Source organism: Schistocerca serialis, unplaced genomic scaffold, assembly GCF_023864345.2.
Source record: "Schistocerca serialis cubense isolate TAMUIC-IGC-003099 unplaced genomic scaffold, iqSchSeri2.2 HiC_scaffold_1420, whole genome shotgun sequence".
NCBI lineage: Eukaryota > Metazoa > Arthropoda > Insecta > Orthoptera > Acrididae > Schistocerca > Schistocerca serialis.
The window spans coordinates 1,511,727-1,532,662 of record NW_026047648.1 but is presented as its reverse complement, the minus strand read 5'-3'; positions in this window follow the sequence as shown (position 1 = coordinate 1,532,662).

Here is a 20,936-nt window from a genome sequence, read left to right as displayed (position 1 = left end):
GAGCCTCGAACATCTACGATTTTGTGCAGACTGAAGCGACGACTGATAATTAGTACCGAGGCTGGGATTCGAACCTGGTTCTGCAGTCCCGCTCACCGGGAAGACACGTTAACCACTGTGCCACCCTGCACTGTGGCTGAGTTTATTTTATGAACCCCCTTGCTCTCGAAAAAGAACTTCCTTCAGGTGTGCAGAGAGATTTGATTGATTGATTGATTTCTTTATTAATCCATGTAACAATTTACATTGTGTGGATTTTGTCAGCAAAATCATATACAATATATCTACAATTATACACATAAAATTAGTATTTACACACGTTTTTGAGGTATCTTAAATTAGTTTTATATCCTTATGGAATTTGTAATTTTCTTATAGTACTATACAACTCTGGATTTCATATTATAATTATTTCCTCATGTATTACAATGCAGGCTACATTAATTACACTACGTTTTAATTCAGATAGTCCATTATTGCGTAATAACTTTTATTTAATAAAAAAAATTTTAGTTTTGTTTTGAACTGTCCAATAGTGTCAATATCTTTTATTTTTAGGGGTAATTTATTATATAATTTAACGGCATTGTACAACAAGCTCTTCTGAGTTTTAACTTTATTTTTCCTCTCTACATGCAGATTGTATTGGTTTCTAGTTTCATAGCTGTGTACTAAACAATTTTTCATATAGCAGTCAATATTTTTTTTTTTTTTACAAACATAATACTGAACTGAAGCTGTAATGAAATGTGCTGCTCTTCTGTTGATCTTCAGCGTCCCCTCTTTCAATGCTACCAGGTACAGATCTCGAGAAACGGCACAGTGACGATCTCTGGGCAATTCAAATAAAAATCGGACAGACTAGAAACACATTTTATTACCAATACCATTACAATAATATCAAGTACTCCTCTACATCTACAGCTGCACGGCTACTCTGCAAATCAGTCGAGTGCCCGGTAGAGAGTTCGTCAAACCACCTTCGCAATAATTGTTTATTATTCTGCTCTCGGACAGTGCACAGAAGAAACGAACACTCGTATCTTCGTTTCACTCGTCGTATTACTGTGACCGTTTCTCTCTACGTAGGTCAGCATTGACAAAATATTTTCGCATACGGGGGAGAAAGTCGGTAGCTGAAATTTCGTGAGAAGATCCTGCCACGGTGAAAAATGCCTCCGTTTTAATGACTTCTGCACCGAACTGACACCGGTGTCTCGGCCACCGAATTTGCCTACGGCTCGTCGTGTAGCACGCGCGACGAGCAGCCGTCCACCTCGATGTGGTGCGTCTGGACACGATCGTCGACCTCGTGCAATGAGAAATACGTTTCGGTCAGTCTGGCAACTCGTCTCCCCTGATCGACAGACCACACTTGACAATCTCGTGACCATCACAGTTATAAGTGACGACATATAATATTACTGATATGTAAAAAAAAAGATGAAACTGTTTTGCCAGCCCCCCCCCCCCCCCAAACACACACGTACATAAAGGTGTAATGATTCTATAATTACTTTCTTTGGGTGGACTAGCAGTAGGGATTGTGAGCGTAAGACTTACATAAAACTGGACAATATAACATACGTATGAGATATAACTCCTCTTGCAATTAAGAAATTTCTTTTACTGCAGTTGTATTAACATGTCGTACTAAAAAGTCACGATCATTAGAACAGTAACTGCAACACACGGGATAGAACTGTTATCCAATTCAGTAAATATTTTATGACAGTGAATTTTCACAGTGGAGTATAAATCATTTCATTTTCTTAAAGTGCGTCTTCTGCTGATAGTGCCGTAACATTAATATGTTACCAGACACGTGAATCTGGCACAGACTGTAAAATAAAAAATGATTTTGGGTATGGCCCGTGGCCTGTCCTTAGTAACCATCCCAGAATATACAGGTTTGTGGCAGGGAACATTTGGTTGTGTAATCCTGTAGTGGTTCTGGATTTGTGATGTGTTTCTGAAAATAAATCAATGTTACACTGAATGAAGTGTTGAATATTTTCTGATTGAACCTGGGAATAAGAGAGAGAATAAAGATAAGTAGAATCATGTCAGTACATGTCAAATTAGAAAAGATTAAAATGGGTAGTTATAACTAGCACATATTTTGTACATAGCATACACCACTGCATCGCTGATGAAAGGTGCGAATCGATCTCGAATGAAGTACCGAGGAGTAAAACCTCCTGCATTTGAGAAAATATTATGTTGTCTACTGGCGAAGTACATAATCGACTAATCTGATGAGGTATTCCTCTCACACTGTAAGTAGGCAGCTGAAGACAGTGTGCTAGTGTTTACCAACAGTCATTTTATTTCAAGGCATTAAGGGGACACTGTACGTGAAATTCGTCGATATTTGACATTTTCGGTTTTCTACTCCGTAATGCACTTTGGACTTTCCTGAAGATTTTGGTATATAATACATTAAAATCGGACAATTGCGAGACCTTCAAATAATATTTTCAATGTTCCTGTGTAACTGTCAAATTTCGCGGCTGTGCCACAGCTGAGCAATCCTACCTCGGGACCTACACGGTCTAGAAAGCTGTGACTCGCTTTGTTTACCGAGCGAGGTGGTGCAGTGGTTAGTACACTGGACTCGCATTCTGGATGACGGCTGTTCAATCCTGCGTCCGGCCGTCGCAATTTAGGTTTTCCGTGATTTCCCTAAATCGCTCCAGGCAAACGGCGGGACGGTTCCTTCGAAAGGGCACGGCCGACTTCCTTCCCCGTCCTTCCCTATTCCGACGAGACCGGTGACCTCGCCGTTTGGTCTCTTCCCCCAAACGACCTGACCCCCTTGCTTTGTTTTGTGCCTACTGCTGCATTTCAGAAGTTGGCATTATGAATAAACAAATCAATCCTTTGTTTCTGATACTATTTTTCATTGAATGTAGTGTGATTATTGGCTATTTCTGTAGTAAGCTAACTTCTATTGCTTTTTATACGTATATAAAATGACTAGGCATAAAAGTAACTTCAAGAAACGCAAATTTGCGGGTAACAGATCTGTGAGACCTGCATTTTCTTCTGAAGTACTTGGAAACAAGTGTGCTAGCAGTGAAGGAAACCGTGTCATGCTTTGTGTCCACCTCCACCAAACACTTGGTGTATATATAGGCAAGTTGAATTTTCTGGCACCCTGCATGAATTTACATATATACATTCTCTTCCTGTGGCAGCAATGGAGGCAATCAAACCTATTTGCAAATCCTGAACTACTAAACAAGTGTTTACATGGGAAGGCACAGAATGTGAATGAGTCCTTCAATAATGTTGTGTGGTGCAGTACGCCTGAAAATGTATTTATTGGCCTTGTGACTCTAAAGTTAGCAGTATCTGATGCTGTAATAACTTTTAATGGCAGTAACAATGAAAGACTTAAGGTTCTTTGTATCACTGTCATCAGATTGTACTTATTTACTGCACGTTTGCAGCATTGTCAGAGTCCTGCATCTACGGCCAGATGTGAACTGTACACAATTCTCACCACATTCGACACGTGTGTTTTATTTTTACATCCTGCCATAGCTACGTGACCCCACAACACTCCAAACATTGCAGTAGATATGTACCATCTGACGATAGTGACTCAAAACCAGTCGTGGTAAACAAAAATTGAAAAATAAAACAAAATCAGAATGTACAAGGACTAGGCAACAAAGTGTGTGAGCTGGAAGTAATTTTAAACTGTAACCTTAAGAAGGTTTCTGTGCTGTGTATCAGTGAGCACTTGATCAAATATTTACCAACAAACAAAGCTGTGAGTACAGTGTTGAAGTAACAGATACAGGCTTTTCTGACCATACGGCTTTAAAAATGATGGTAAGGAATGAGAACAATAAGAAATACAGTCACAGTAAAATATGTACAAAGAAGACTTATTAATGCAAACAACATAAGGGTATTTAACAGTATGCTAAAAAGGGTGCATTGGGGCATAGAACAAACTGATGACATAGACAAAAAGTATGACAGTTTCCTCACTGATCAGAAATATTGCTACGATGTAGCATTCCCGTTAAAAAGAATTAAAGTCAGTGAGAAGACAAACACGTGGGTAACACGAGGGATTAAAAAATCGGCAACCACCCTTAGAAACCTAAGCAAACGTGCTAAAATAAATACGACAATAAAACTGTACTATAGGAAATTTAGGAGGGTCTATAGGAAAGATTTACAGGCAGCAAAAAGGCTAAGCAATGATTCGTACATTAATAATGGAAGCAATAAATCAAAATTAATTTGGAAGGTTATAAAGAATAGCATAGGAAAATGTAAAACCGAGACCCATAATTTCAAAATTAAAAGTGAGGGTAAAGTGATGGAAGATGCTCAACAGGTAGCCAATATATTCAATGAATATTACGTGAACATAGCACCGAACCTAATTAAAAGTCTGTGCAATTCAAACAACAAAAACATAAAAGTGCCAACTTGTGAAAAGACAATGTTTCTGTACCCAGTAACAGAATGTGAAGTTAGAAATGCTATTAATAAACTAAAAAATTAAATGTCTTGTGGTATTGATGGAATTCTAGACAATGTAACCAAACATAGTTCAATCAGTATAGAGACTCACCTAACTGACATTATTAATACTTCTTTCAGGACAGGTGTGTTCCCGTCGAAACTAAAACTCTCCATAATAAAGCCACTTGACAAAAAGGACAGTACAGCTGACAAATAACTGTAGGCCAGTGTCATTATTGTACCAGGTTTCTCTAAAGTAATTGAAAGAGTAATGTATGAAAGGCTACCTGACTTCCTGAATAAAAATAAAATACTGGCTAATGCTCAAAAGGGGGTTAGAAAGAACAGATCCACAGAAACGGCAGTCTTCCAACTCGTGAAAATGGTTCTAAATGCCTTGGACAAGAACTAACTAAGCTGTGGAATATTTGTAGATTTATCTAAAGCATTTGATTTAATCAGCCGTGACTTATTGCTTATGAAACTAGAATGTTATGGGGTCCGGGGACTTGCCTTCAAATGGTTCAAGTCTTATTTCTCTGATAGACAACAGAAAGCACAAATATGTCATAAAAGCAAAGAGTATCTTTCAGATTTTCAAAACACCCTAGCTATGGAGTGCCCCAGGGTTCCGTGTTAGGGCCTTTGTTGTTCTCGGTGCACATAAACGATTTGCCAAACAATCGACAGTTGAAAAACGGCGATGTTCGCTGATGACGCTAGCATTTCTATAAAAGGATTCACTGAGGATGATCTACAGCAGAGTCTCTTTAGGACAATAAATGAGACAGGAAAATGGTTTAGTGATAATGCTTTGATCATAAATATGGATAACAGTATTGATGAATTTCAGTAATATTAAAAGTAGAGCTAGAAGAAGAGTAAAAGCTGAGTTAGGGAACTATGTTATTGCACAAGCTCCGTATACAAAATTCCTCGGTATATGGGTGGATAAGCACTTGAGATGGGAAAAGCATCTAGAAGTTTTTAGTAAAAAATTAAGTAAATGCTATGTGCTAAGAATGCTTCGGGAATGCTGCAACACTGAACCATTGCTGTGTGCCTATTATGCTTACACGAACAGTTTGCTTAGATATGGTGTGATCTTCTGGGGGAATACAGGTACGGGAAAACAAGCTTTCAAACTTCAAAAAAAGGGCTGTTAGAATAATGAAAGGGGTTCCCTGCGGAGTGCCGTACAGGGAAATATTTAAAGAATTTAAAATAATGACTCTTCCTAGCTTATACATCTGTGAGTGCGTATGCTTTCTGAAAACTCACCAGGAATTTCCGACGTTAAATAATAAGGTTCATAATCACGAAACAAGGAACAGGGACGATTTTCACAAAGACACACACAAAGGAGCACTCTACCAAAAAAGTGTAAACTACCAGCCCAAAATACTTTTTAGTGCATTGCCTTCTACAATAAAGAAAATTAAAGAATTTCATAAATTCAAGGTAGTTCTTAAACAATTTATACTAACACACAGTTTTTACAGCATTGAAGAATATCTGAATATGGAAAAGTAATATTATTTATTTATACTGATATAAAATATTTGTATTTATTATCCAAGTTTTTGAAACAAATTAAAGATAAGAAGCTATATTGTAATTGACTACATCCATACAATGTATATTGTTAATGGATGAATAAAGAGATAGATTGATTATGTTTCAAGCCATCTGATATGAAGACATACTGCAGATGTTTTAGTTTTCCCTCCCATTTATAATATATGATGAAAGGATGCAGTGTAACTTGGGTGGTAGTCCAGTGGAATGATTGTGTTTTACCTTGTACTACGAAAGAGTAGTTTTCTGCAAAATCACAGTTGACTACTACGTGACCTTCACTTAAATTGTCCTTGATTTTGCTGCAGTATTCTTTCTGCTGACTAGCTATAAATGAATGAGTTTTTACCTTCGTTAGAGAGTCCAAAAACTCATCCATAAAGTCATCAGTACTTTTTACTACAGTTTCCGTCAAACACCTATCTACAATTACCCACTTTTTTGTAGGTAGCTTCAATCAATCATATCGTCAGTGAACTTTGCATTCAATAGATCTTTAAGTCTAAATATCCATAAAACATTGTTGCGATGGGGGATTGCACGTCATCTTGGCTAGCTAGGAATGGTAAGATTTCAAACCAGTTTTATGTTCATCCAAAACAAAATTTTGCACCTTAGTACCATTCATCATTAGCTACGTGTTTTGGTGTAAGGTACACACACAAACAGTATGTGTGCCACTTCTTCTAGCCAGGATACATTTCCTTGGTCTTAATTCGCAAAACTTGGAAAAACCAATTTTGTTTGCAGGGATCTTTTCCTTAAATAATTGGTATATTTCTTGCAAATTTGCCAACACTATCCTCTTTTGAACCCGGATCTTTCCATCTTTATTTCTTATGGTCACACAATCTTTTTTCCCCGGCATCATTCTACTAACGTCGTCAGAATTGAAGTAGTCTTTTACACAGTCAACAATATTCTCATTTAGAGTTCTTCCAGGTTTAGGATTAGGATTTGACAAAATTCCTTTTTCTTTTACTAACAGTTTTAATGCACGAGCCATGTAGTTTGTCAGTCCAAATTATTCTTCTACATTCTGACAGCTCCAACTCATCGGTAAGATAGACAAAATCATCATGTTTTCACTTCTTTTTGTTGTTTGAGCAAACTTTTCTTTTAACTGTTGAATAATCTCTGATTCATCTTCAGAGTGTTCAGGGCTCGATTCTGGTAGTAAGTTCTTTTCTAAGTTAGACTTTATTTTATCAAGTTTTTTCTTTGTTTAGGTAGGCACAGCAAACTTTTTCTTCTTTAGTGGTGACTCGCCAATGAGTTCTAGTGACCTGTTCAAATAGTCTACGGAAGATTGAGGATCAATAAAAGAATCATCTACATTTTCTCTACTGCAAGGTAAAACTACTTCTTCTGTTTTGTGTTTGTCACTAACTTTTTTCCTACATACATCACATATTTTCTTGCCACTGATGATTCCTAAGTCTACAGAGCACATCCAGTCTGTTACGTTTCTTAGTGATAGTACACGGACTTTCTTACGCTGTGCTACTGTAAAAGGGTTTCAACATTTAGCAGCAATAATTGCCCAATCCTTCTGAGATGCCATTTATGTAAGGTAACAAATTCTACTATCAAAAAGTTAAACTATGTATATATACAACTTAAATAACTACATTTCTATTATTTGGAACATTCTATAAAAATAAATATAGTAAATAATAGTATTTTATAATGTTTGATATATTACCACATACATGGCACAGCGTACACCGAGACTACACCGCTCTGTACGTGTGTTGCTTAAAGAAAAACACTACATAACTCAACTTCTGCAACACAGATCTTTTCATTAAATGGTTAGATTAAATTAGATTAGATTTACTTTCATTCCAATTGATCTGTAGTGAGGAGGTCCTCCAGGAATATGTCAGAAGAACAACAATATATGACAAATATTTACAACTCAAACAAATAAGCTAATGTACCATTCCACAGGTCCCAAGTGGAATGATCGTCATTTTTTAATGCACACTATATGAAAGAGTCATTTTACAAATAGTACAGCACTGAATTTAAAATAAAAAAGGTTTTTTTTATATTTATTTATAAGGTAATAAACGTGTAATACAACTACTATAATACTTATTTTGTGCAGAAGTTACACACACACACACACACACACACACACACACACACACACACACACACACACACACACACACAGATATATATATATATATATATATATATATATATATATATATATCAGTTGGTTCTACTGAGAAACTCATCAATGGAATAGGAGTTGGCCACCAGTAAATCTTTTAGGCTTCTCTTAAACCGAATTTCGTTTGTTGTTAAGCTTTTTATGGCTGCTGGCAAGTTATTGAAAATGTGCCTTCCTGAATAATGCACATCTTTTTGGACAAGACTAAGTGACTTTAAATCCTTGTGAAGATTATTCTTATTTCTAGTATTGATTATATGAATTGAGCTGTTGGTTTGAAAAAGTGATATATTTTTAATGACAAATTTCATTAAGGAATAAATATAGTGGGAAGCAGTAGTTTGTATCCCAAGTTCCATAAACAGGCTTCTGCAGGATGTTCTTGAGTTCACACCACATATAACTGTTACTGCACGTTTTTGTGCCTGGAAAACTTTAGCTTGGCTTGATGAATTACCCCAAAAAATAATCCCATATGACATTATGGAATGAAAGTAAGCATAGTATGCCAGCTTTTTCATTTTTATATCTCCTATGTCTGACACAATTCGCATTGCAAACAGAGATTTGTTAAGACGCTTCAGCAGTTCTGTGGTGTGCTCCTACCAGTTGAATTTATTATCAAGCTGTAATCCCAAGAATTTAACACTGTCCACTTCTTCTATCTTCTTGTCATCATATGTTAGACGTATACTCTTGGGACACCCCTTACAAGTTCTGAACTGCATGTAGTGTGTTTTTTCAAAGTTTAGTGACATAGAATTGGCTAGGAACCAGTGATTAATGTCCACAAATATTTTATTGGCTGATCTTTCTAAGACTACACTTGATTTGCTATTTACTGCAATGTTTGTATCATCGGCAAACAAAACAAACCTGGCATCTGGTAATGTTACTGATGAAAGGTCATTGATATACACAAGAAAAAGTAAGGGCCCCAAAATGGAACCTTGTGGGACCCCACATGTAATTAGTTCCCAGCTGGATGAGGCCTGATAGCTTGATACATGTCTCTTTCCTAAAAACACCCTTTGTTTCCTGCCTGAGGTATAAGATTTGAACCATTTTGCAGCATTACCTGTTACACTGTAATATTCTGATTTACTTAAAAGGATATTGTGATTTACACAGTCAAATGACTTCGACAGATCACAAAATATACCAGTTGCCTGCAATTTTTTATTTAATGAATTAAGCACATTTTCACTGTAAGTGTAGATAGCCTTCTTAATATCAGAACCCTTTAGAAATCCAAACTGTGACTTTGACAGTATGTTATTTGAGATAAGATGGTTATAAAGCCGACTGTACATTACTTTTTCTAAAATTGTTGAAAATCCTGGCAAAAGTGAAATTGGACGGAAATTTGATGCTATTTCTTTATCTCCCTTCTTAAACAGTGGCTTAACTTCAGCATACTTTAACCATTCAGGAAATATTCCACTGATAAACGACTGGTTAGACAGATAGCTTAATATGTTACTTAGCTCAGAATCACGTTCTTTAATTAACTTTGCTGATATTTCATCATATGCACTAGATGTTTTTGATTTTAAAGATTTTATGATGGACATTATTTCTGCTGGGGTAGTGAGGCTCAAATTCATATTGTGGAAGTTACTTGAAATGTCTGGCCTGAGGTATTCCATAGCAGCATCTACCGAACCTGTTGAAAACACAAAATGTGATAATTATATTGCTAAGAATGGCATAGTTATAGATAAATAACAATTCGGTTTGGGATTCAGAGATAGAGGATGAAAGGAGTGACAGAAGAAGAGCGAAATATTGGTCGTCCCAGAGCAATGGGTTTGCTAGGCTTCCATCTGTTGCATGTTATAGCCAACTATATTGACAATGATCCAAACTGTATTGTCATTTTAAGTAGATCTAATGAGTACTGGGAGTATGCTAGTCAAATGTTCATTTAGAAAAGATTAATGAAACACAAATTACAAAATTCATGGTAAATATTAAGTGGAGGATAAGGGTTGTGTATGTCATGACAAAACTCTACCATCTGGTGAGCACGATGTATGAGACAGGTGAAATACCCTCAGACTTCAAGAAGAATATAATAATTCCAATCCCAAAGAAAGCAGGTGTTGACAGATGTGAAAATTACCGAAACTATCAGTTTAATAAGTCACAGCTGCAAAATACTAACGCGAATTCTTTACAGACGAATGGAAAAACTGGTAGAAGCCGACCTCGGGGAAGATCAGTTTGGATTCCGTAGAAATGTTGGAACACGTGAGGCAATACTGACCTTACGACTTATCTTGGAAGAAAGATTAAGAAAAGGCAAACCTACATTTCTAGCTTTTGTAGACTTAGAGAAAGCTTTTGACAATGTTGACTGGAATACTCTCTTTCAAATTCTGAAGGTGGCAGGGGTAAAATACAGGGAGCGAAAGGCTATTTACAATTTGTACAGAAACCAGATGGCAGTTATAAGAGTCGAGGGACATGAAAGGGAAGCAGTGGTTGGGAAGGGAGTAAGACAGGGTTGTAGCCTCTCCCCGATGTTATTCAATCTGTATATTGAGGAAGCAGTAAAGGAAACAAAAGAAAAATTCGGAGTAGGTATTAAAATTCATGGAGAAGAAGTAAAAACTTTGAGGTTCGCCGATGACATTGTAATTGTGTCAGAGACAGCAAAGGACTAGGAAGAGCAGTTGAACGGAATGGACAGTGTCTTGAAAGGAGGATATAAGATGAACATCAACAAAAGCAAAACGAGGATAATGGAATGTAGTCAAATTAAGTCGGGTGATGCTGAGGGAACTACATTAGGAAATGAGACACTTAAAGTAGTAAAGGAGTTTTGCTATTTAGGGAGTAAAATAACTGATGATGGTCGAAGTAGAGAGGATATAAAATGTAGACTGGCAATGGCAAGGAAAGCGTTTCTCAAGAAGAGAAATTTGTTAACATCGAATATAGATTTAAGTGTCAGGAAGTCGTTTCTGAAAGTATTTGTATGGAGTGTAGCCACGTATGGAAGTGAGACATGGACGATAACTAGTTTGGACAAGAAGAGAATAGATGCTTTCGAAATGTGGTGGTACAGAAGAATGCTGAAGATAAGGTGGGTAGATCACGTAACTAATGAGGAGGTATTGAATAGGATTGGGGAGAAGAGAAGTTTGTGGCACAACTTGACTAGAAGAAGGGATCGGTTGGTAGGACATGTTCTGAGGCATCGAGGGATCACAAATTTAGCATTGGAGGGCAGCGTGGAGGGTAAAAATCGTAGAGGGAGACCAAGAGATGAATACACTAAGCAGATTCAGATGGATGTAGGTTGCAGTAGGTACTGCGAGATGAAGAAGCTTGCACAGGATAGAGTAGCATGGGGAGCTGCATCAAACCAGTCTCAGGACTGAAGACCACAACAACAATGTGTGTATGAGAAAGAAAGAGAGAGAGAGAGAGAGAGAGAGAGAGAGAGATTGGACATGTGCATTGCAAATCTAATGGTGCACGCTGCTGTTAAGACCAGAGATGACAAAGGCTTTGGTATATGTTGTCAATTAGGATGGACTCAGTCTGTTTTCTTTGACATTTGTACATCTGCGGTGGTTCAAGGATGTACAATTTTCTGCCCAATCACGTTACATGTGACAAAATACGTGTTTATGCCTTTATGTATCACGACATTGGCAATCTGATATGAAATACTACCCACAAATGGTACGGTATAGGTGGTCTTATTTTATGTTTGTTTTGTGTGCTGTGATTCTTTTGCAACTATTTGTGTTTTTCAGGGATTCTGCTACACTGGTGTTTATTTCAATCTCTTGTTTACATTTATCTTCAGAGTGTTGCAGTTGGGTTGCTGTTCCTCTTGACAACATACCAGAATGCTGCCATTTTGGGGCTGTGGGATGACAAGAGGAGTTGTGGATGGCGGAATGTTGTTGTAGGCTTCCAATAAATTTCAATTTTATGTCTACTACTTGTTATTGTAATGGTCAGGTCTAGTAAGTTTACAATGGTGCCTACTTTGTCCTCAACTGTGAACTTTATACCTTTATGTGGGGAGCTGAACAATTAGATAACTCATTGCTAGTTAATTGTGATGTATATGGCACAGAAAGGAGACCATGACCACTGGAGGTATTACATTTTAGTTATTTTATTTACATATTTGGATTTATGTTCAAGTCTTAGTGACCTCCACACAGCCGTTTTCTAAATAGTGGTCTGTTTCTTTACACACAGTGCCTCAGGTTACCCTAAAATCCTGACACAATGTACACCTGTATTAATACAAATAAATCAACCTGATGACTGAAATATTTGTCTGACTGTAGCCTTATATGGAACTGAATCGTGAGCAATAAACAGCATAGACAAGAGGAGAATAGAAGCTGTTTCAATGCCGTGCTGCAGAAGAATGCTAAAGATTAGGTGGGTAGACCGAACCACCAATTAAGAGGAACTGTTTTTGAACAACGTCCCACACGTACACTCTATCGTTTTATTCTACGAATTTCACGTTTGTGACTAGTTTTGCCAACTGCGACCAGTGGCGATGCCTCATTCCAGATGGATAATGTGGCGGATCCCAAAATTAATCACAAAGACTGGAACATCAAGTAATAAAATAAAAACAATGTATTATGGCCGTGGAACTTCTACGCTATCATAAACAGTTTATCACTTGCTGACCCACGAAGTTCTCCAATGACAATAATGGAGAAGATCATGATAGATAATGATAATGGAGAAGATCATGATAGACAAACAGGTACATAATCTGGGAGGATAGAAATTTATGGCACCCCGTGCCTATAAGTGCAGTCACGTTAACATGAAACATTGTGAGGCAAAAAGTAACGGTTAATTGGGATGTGCTGGCAGTAAAAATTTTAGAGAGAGACAAAGCCTCGAATACTGTAGGTGAGTTCAAATGGACGTAGGTTGCAGTAGTTATTCGGAGATTAAGAAGCTTGCACATGACGGACTAGATTGGAGATGTGATGAAGTCGGTCTAAGGAGTGATGACCATAATATTTAATCAGCAGTAATGCAGGTACGAAAAGCAGTCAGGCTGATCGAAGGCAAGGAAACCCGCATGCTGGCTGACCCTCATAGAATTCCAAACAGGCTTGGAGACGAGATACTGGCAGAAGTAAAGCTGTGAGTAGTGGGCGTGAGTCGTGCTTCGGTAGCTCAGATGGTAGAGCACTTGCCCGCGAAAGGCAAAGGTCCCGAGTTCGAGTCTCGGTCGGGCACACAGTTTTAATCTGTCAGGAAGTTTCAGGCTTGTTTGTTCTTCCCTCGTTTGTCTCTTATTTTCCGTTTCTCATCATCAGTAAAGAGTCCAACTGCAGCCTTTGGTACACAATATTTGTGTACATCTATTCTGCCTGAAAATTTCAACAACTGTTACAGTCCTTCAAATAACAAAACTTATACACAAAGTCTGGAATGAGTTTTGGACTCGTTTCACTTAAATAGTACTGTCAAGTTAGAGCAGAGTACGGAAGCTGGTCTGGAGAAAATACAAGCAGTAACAGTGCACTCTGGCGGGAAGTATTGCAGCACCACGACCGGCCGTGAGTTAACAGCACTGTCAGCCGTGTAACCGGGGTGCCGAATGAACTGCTGTCTGTTGGAACAATGTCTCACACGTGTGCTGTTACTGTCGCTCCAACTTGCAGATGTGGACATGCTGACTATCGCCTGCATCTGAATAGGGTGGCTAGGGAGAGATACTAGATGAGCATCTGGCAGGATGCGTGAGGCGACACATCTTTTGGTTAGAATCAGATTACAGACAGACAGCTCTGATAGGAATTACAACTGCGTAGAACCATAAAATAGGGAATAGTTACCAGAAAATATAAATTAGTTTGTTTAAACATTAAGATGCTGAATGAATAGGTAGATGAGCTTCTTTTATGTCAGGAAGGTGTATGAAATTCAAATGTGTCTTTTTTGCCTCTCTCAACACCATGTACTCTCAGTGATGGAGAAATTAAATATAAGGGATTAAAGGCTAGCATCATGTGTGTGTACAGTTTACTTGGAAAAAGGAGGAGTATTAACACAAAAGTGAAAATATAGAAGCAAGAGGTTTTTGTGTAGATCACAATGTAAAAGCGTGTGCTTGTCAGGCGTTACTACAGAATCATACACTTCTAATTATAACACTCCTCAGGGGTCTAGCAGACTATCAGTGATTTAGGAGAAATCTAGATGAATTGTTGAGCTTTCTGCCAAACAAGTTGAATCAGTCATTAGTTTTTGAGGATTTTAATGCACTTTTCTTAGAAGATTCTGACAGGTAAAAAGTGCTAGAACCATCATTTGGGTGTTTCAATCTGATTCTGGTAGTGAATTTAGCAACTTGTGAGCAGGAAGACAACAGGACTCGAAATCAAAATATTTATTTACACAGCTCAGGCTGAACAAGTGATGTGCAAGAAATTGTTAATGGAAAAGGGAAATTTATTTGAAGCCTATGATAGTATAAGTTCTTATTCAACAAAACCACTAGATTGTAATGAGTTTCTAAAATATTTGCAGAAATATACATATTCTGACAAATTAATAATGTAGACATCTTTAGCATATTTCTGCAGGCTAATGTATTATGGAACAGTTGCTTGCTTAAGTTAATAGCAAAGAGGTGAACTATTCATGCATCAATTATCTACTGAATGTACACCACGTTTCTCATTTTTTGAAGTATTGCAAGCATTTCTACAGCTATCAAAGTTTCACAATCACTAATTTTCATGGCTATTTGTATGGGACTGGATGAATTATTTTATACTTTTTGCAGCATTTGAAAAATACAGTACAATAAAAAATCATTTTTATTTAAATAGTTACTGAAGCTAGTTTTCACACCATGGCATACACCAGATAATTCCACTCACTTCTTTTATTGGAATACTTAACTATCTTGTAGTGGTCAATTTATGATCACCACGCTGGTTGTGCAGAATGTTTAACATCCTATTAATTAAACCATAAAATCATAAGTATTCCTATAGTACGTCAGGCAGTTGTGATTCAGCAGCAAACGATAGTATGAATACGATGTGCAAGATACTGAAGATATAAAACAAATTTTTCCATGCTAACTGTCTCCTAGGGGCATATTTCAAAAACATCTTCCTCTCGGCACTGGCCTTGCGTAGCATTAGTATTTTACTATGACAGAAAGAGTTTTCTGCATCGCTGGTTTAAGGTCATTGCAAATTTTTGTGATAAACATCTTAGTAAATTAGCTTACTACGCCTATTTTCACTCATTGCTTTCATATGGCATCATATTTTGGGGTAATTCATCACTGAAGAATAAAGTATTTATTGCACAAAAGCGTGTAATCAGAATAATAGCTGGAGTCCACCCAAGATCATCCTGCAGACATTTATTTAAGGATCTAGGGATATTCACAGTAGCTTCTCAGTATATATACTCTCTTATGAAATTTGTTATTAACAACCAAACCCAATTCAAAAGTAATAGCAGTGTGCATAACTACAATACTAGGAGAAAGGATGATCTTCACTATTCAAGATTAAATCTAACTTTGGCACAGAAAGGGGTGAATTATACTGCCACTAAAATCTTTGGTCACTTACCAAATAGTATCAAAAGTCTGACAGATAACCAACAAGTATTTAAGAAGAAATTAAAAGAATTTCTGAATGACAACTCCTTCTACTCCATAGAGGAATTTTTAGATATAAATTAAGAAAAAAAAATTTAAAAAAAATAAAAAATAAAGAAAAACAAAAAAAACATAAAAAAATAAAGTTGTTATATTAACTTAAGTATGTTGTTAAATTAACCTAATTATGTCATGTATTGGAAAATTTGACTCGTTCCACATCATTACGAAATATCGTATTCATGATCCATGGAACTAGTATTAATCTAATCTAATCTAATCTCTATCACAAATCCATTAGTTCCTTTGGTTTAAAATGGCCCCAGAATAAAACGATTCAATTAATTACTGAAACTATAATCGGCTGATCTCATTAGATCTGGTGTGTATTAAAGGTGAACAAAAATTCGTAACTGTCCATTACAGTTATATTTGGAAATGGAAAAGATGTTCATCTGCAAAACAACAAAACTTTACAAATATTACTGTTAATGACAACACAGAAAGTGCACATACTGGAGCAACACACGTGACGCCTCATACGTGGCATTCCACTTACTGAACTGCTCGAAAGCAATTTAATTTTTAATATAAAAATTTAACATCTCCTCTTATGTAACGTTCATTCCTTGGTACTTGATTTCCATTAAGGTTAATGTATAGCAACATTTTACACACATGTTGAAGCTCTATTTGCACTTGAGATCGTTTACAGCCGTAACCTCTTATACAAACAGTTGTAAAATAAAGAGAAATTAAGAAATCAATTATGCTGTTATTGCATTTGCTTTCTTTTTACGTTTATTATTTTGATTCGTTTCAATTTGTCGCTTCCTGTGATGATGGACTAAACACAAGTAAAAAAATTAGAAGAACGTGCTTCAGGATTTGCACACCACAAATTGAAACGAGACTCTGTCTTGGGGCTCACCTACTTGTGACATTTTTCTGTATGTTTCCAACAAGTGTACACATGTGAAAGCACCGATACTGTAGGCCTATGTCTGAATTTAACCTCAACATTCTGCTGCTAGTTATGTCATGAACTTGAACAACTTAAAATACTGCAGGGCTCTGCTACGTGATATACTCGACGGGGAATCTTAAATTTTCTAATCTACGTTAATGCGTGAAAATTCCACTTACCGAAATACAGAAGCAACCGATTCCACCCGTCTGCTTTGACCCATGACTTCACAAATATGGCGGAAACGACGGTAAACCACGAATCCAATATGGCGCCTATGATGTCATTATGTAAACATTATAAAGACGAAAATACGTCGAAAAACAATAACACACACATTCCACAAAAAGCCTAATGACACTAATGGGACAAGCAACGGAAATTTGGGGTTTCTGGGTGGGGGCAAACTAAATATAAAAAAATTTAGACACACACCCCCATAGAAAACCACACAAAACGACGAAAAAAACCGACAACACAAAACTCCCTAAATTCCACTAAACACAATATCATCGGGGATCTGACACTTCCCTAGACCTACGTAGCTCAACAGCAGCTCCCGATCCCACAAATTGGAATCGAATACTTCCCTTGACCTATACAGCTAAACAGCATCTCCCAATCCCATAAATTGGGATCGAACACTTCCCTTGACCTATATAGCTCAATAGCAGCTCCCGATACCACAAGTTAGAATCTACCCCTTCCCTTGACCTGTGTACCTAAACAGCAACTCTTGATCCCATAAATTGGAATCGAACACTTCCCTAGACCCCAACACAGCTATTAAACTAAATCTGCCGTTTGTAACATTCATGAGTACGACACTACACGTGCAGTTTTGAGTACATATGTCACAGAATTAAATAAATGCTATACATCTATATTCTATGCGAAAATACAATATTCTAACCACAATCATTTTAACCAGTCAGCTTGTTTGCCTCCCAGAATGCGAATGTATATTATGTTCCCTGTTTTCTCTCCAACAATTTTGTGTTCCGCTTTTCGTCACTTAGAAATCACAACACCACAAAGCCTATTACAGAGTTACTACGAAAGTTCCACGCAGCATCTACCACTTCGAAGAAAACAATAACAAACACAGATCTTTCTGCCTGTCAAAAATTTCGTCTTCAAAGTTAATACTCGCAATGCCTTCAACGTCTAGTCTCTGTTCCACAGAAGACTATACACTCTGGTACATAATTTGACAGTTTATTTGTGAGCTGGCGAAGCCAATGAATTTGGAAGCAGAAAATCTGGTTGAGGTGACAGACTAATCTGTAGCTTAGCTCGTTTGAAATGCATTACTGTCGCCATATTAATTATGGCATTTGTCACTTGGTTCCTATGTCACTACTCAAAGCCAGCTAGTGGGATCGAATATTCCTCTTTATACCTTCTATTTAGTTTGAGCCTGTTTGCTCTGTTCATCACATTCCTACTCCAAAGAGATGAGTTGAGCATCTTAATGATGAATGTCGCTTCAGGTAGCAAAAACGAACCATCTGATTTTCCCCCTCATTATATAGTTTACTAGTAAAATATTGTTTTTTTAATAATTAATCTACAAACTCAGATTTATACCTCTATAACTAGCTGATTACATACGTAATTTGCATCCTCCCTGTCCTGTGCTATGACAACTTGGCCATCAGCGGATAGTAGATGGTGTATGTGTATTCGATCTGCAATGTGTAACCTCATACTCTTGCATTTCTGAGATCATTTTTTGAGACTAATACCCACGAATATTTTGGATTGCACTGGTTGCATGGGGCAGCCTTGTAATAGCCCTTTGCTTGTTCTAAACTTTTCTGTGAAAGGGTATTGCCAGTTTTTATTTGGCATATGTTATCGTTGATTAAAGAATCCTCTATGCCTGTCATGTGCAGTGCTTTCCTTAGCAGTGTCCTGCTTTTGCAGAATCTATTTTCAAAATTATTATTAATGTGCTTGTAATAAAAATTTCTTTCTACACTCCTGGAAATTGAAATAAGAACACCGTGAATTCATTGTCCCAGGAAGGGGAAACTTTATTGACACATTCCTGGGGTCAGATACATCACATGATCACACTGACAGAACCACAGGCACATAGACACAGGCAACAGAGCATGCACAATGTCGGCACTAGTACAGTGTATATCCACCTTTCGCAGCAATGCAGGCTGCTATTCTCCCATGGAGACGATCGTAGAGATGCTGGATGTAGTCCTGTGGAACGGCTTGCCATGCCATTTCCACCTGGCGCCTCAGTTGGACCAGCGTTCGTGCTGGACGTGCAGACCGCGTGAGACGACGCTTCATCCAGTCCCAAACATGCTCAATGGGGGACAGATCCGGAGATCTTGCTGGCCAGGGTAGTTGACTTACACCTTCTAGAGCACGTTGGATGGCACGGGATACATGCGGACGTGCATTGTCCTGTTGGAACAGCAAGTTCCCTTGCCGGTCTAGGAATGGTAGAGCGATGGGTTCGATGACGGTTTGGATGTACCGTGCACTATTCAGTGTCCCCTCGACGATCACCAGTGGTGTACGGCCAGTGTAGGAGATCGCTCCCCACACCACGATGCCGGGTGTTGGCCCTGTGTGCCTCGGTCGTATGCAGTCCTGATTGTGGCGCTCACCTGCACGGCGCCAAACACGCATACGACCATCATTGGCACCAAGGCAGAAGCGACTCTCATCGCTGAAGACGGCACGTCTCCATTCGTCCCTCCATTCACGCCTGTCGCGACACCACTGGAGGCGGGCTGCACGATGTTGGGGCGTGAGCGGAAGACGGCCTAACGGTGTGCGGGACCGTAGCCCAGCTTCATGGAGACGGTTGCGAATGGTCCTCGCCGACACCCCAGGAGCAACAGTGTCCCTAATTTGCTGGGAAGTGGCAGTGCGGTCCCCTACGGCACTGCGTAGGATCCTACGGTCTTGGCGTGCATCCGTGCGTCGCTGCGGTCCGGTCCCAGGTCGACGGGCACGTGCACCTTCCGCCGACCACTGGCGACAACATCGATGTAATGTGGAGACCTCACGCCCCACGTGTTGAGCAATTCGGCGGTACGTCCACCTGGCCTCCCGCATGCCCACTATACGCCCTCGCTCAAAGTCCGTCAACTGCACATACGGTTCACGTCCACGCTGTCGCGGCATGCTACCAGTGTTAAAGACTGCGATGGAGCTCCGTATGCCACGGCAAACTGGCTGACACTGACGGCGGCGGTGGACAAATGCTGCACAGCTAGCGCCATTCGACGGCCAACACTGCGGTTCCTGGTGTGTCCGCTGTGCCGTGCGTGTGATCATTGCTTGTACAGCTCTCTCGCAATGTCCGGAGCAAGTATGGTGGGTCTGACACACCGGTGTCAATGTGTTCTTTTTTCCATTTCCAGGAGTGTATTTCAAACACATATTGTAACTCCTTTCTTAAATATGGCAGTAATTTAACCAAACTCCATTTCTTTGGGTATTACATCTCCATGTAAAATTGTGTTGATTAACTGTGTTAATAGTTTCACAACCTTATTCCCATATTTCAAAAACTCCAGGTTGATAACACCTGTTTCAAGTTGTCAGTTCTTAATTTGCCAAGTATTTCCCTGTCTGAAATTTGGATCCTCATCTTTGTTTTTCTTTCAGTTATTATTCCTTCCTCCAGATATTTTCTACCTTCATTTAATAACGTATTTCGAATATTCTGCCAATCCCCTTTGTGTTATCAACTGGAGATTGGCTTTGGCTTTCGTTTCTCGTCAGGGTCTTTTGAATACTGACCATCCTTCTTTTGCTCTCGCAATCTTAATTTGCTCTTAGTGCTGGTGCATAATCTATCACATGTTTTGTATTAATTATAGTTTCCTGTATTTCTGTAAATAATGCTGTAAACAGTGTTCATCTACTATGTTCTAACCTGAATTGAAAGACCAGTAGGATCCAGGATTATGGTTGTTTGATTAAGGGGATAAATCAAAATGAATGTATTCTAGTTTTATAATAATAATTTTGAATTTTGTACCTGTTGTTTTGAAGACTTGGTGACAGACTGTTAAGTTTGGTAATCAGAAATTATGTTA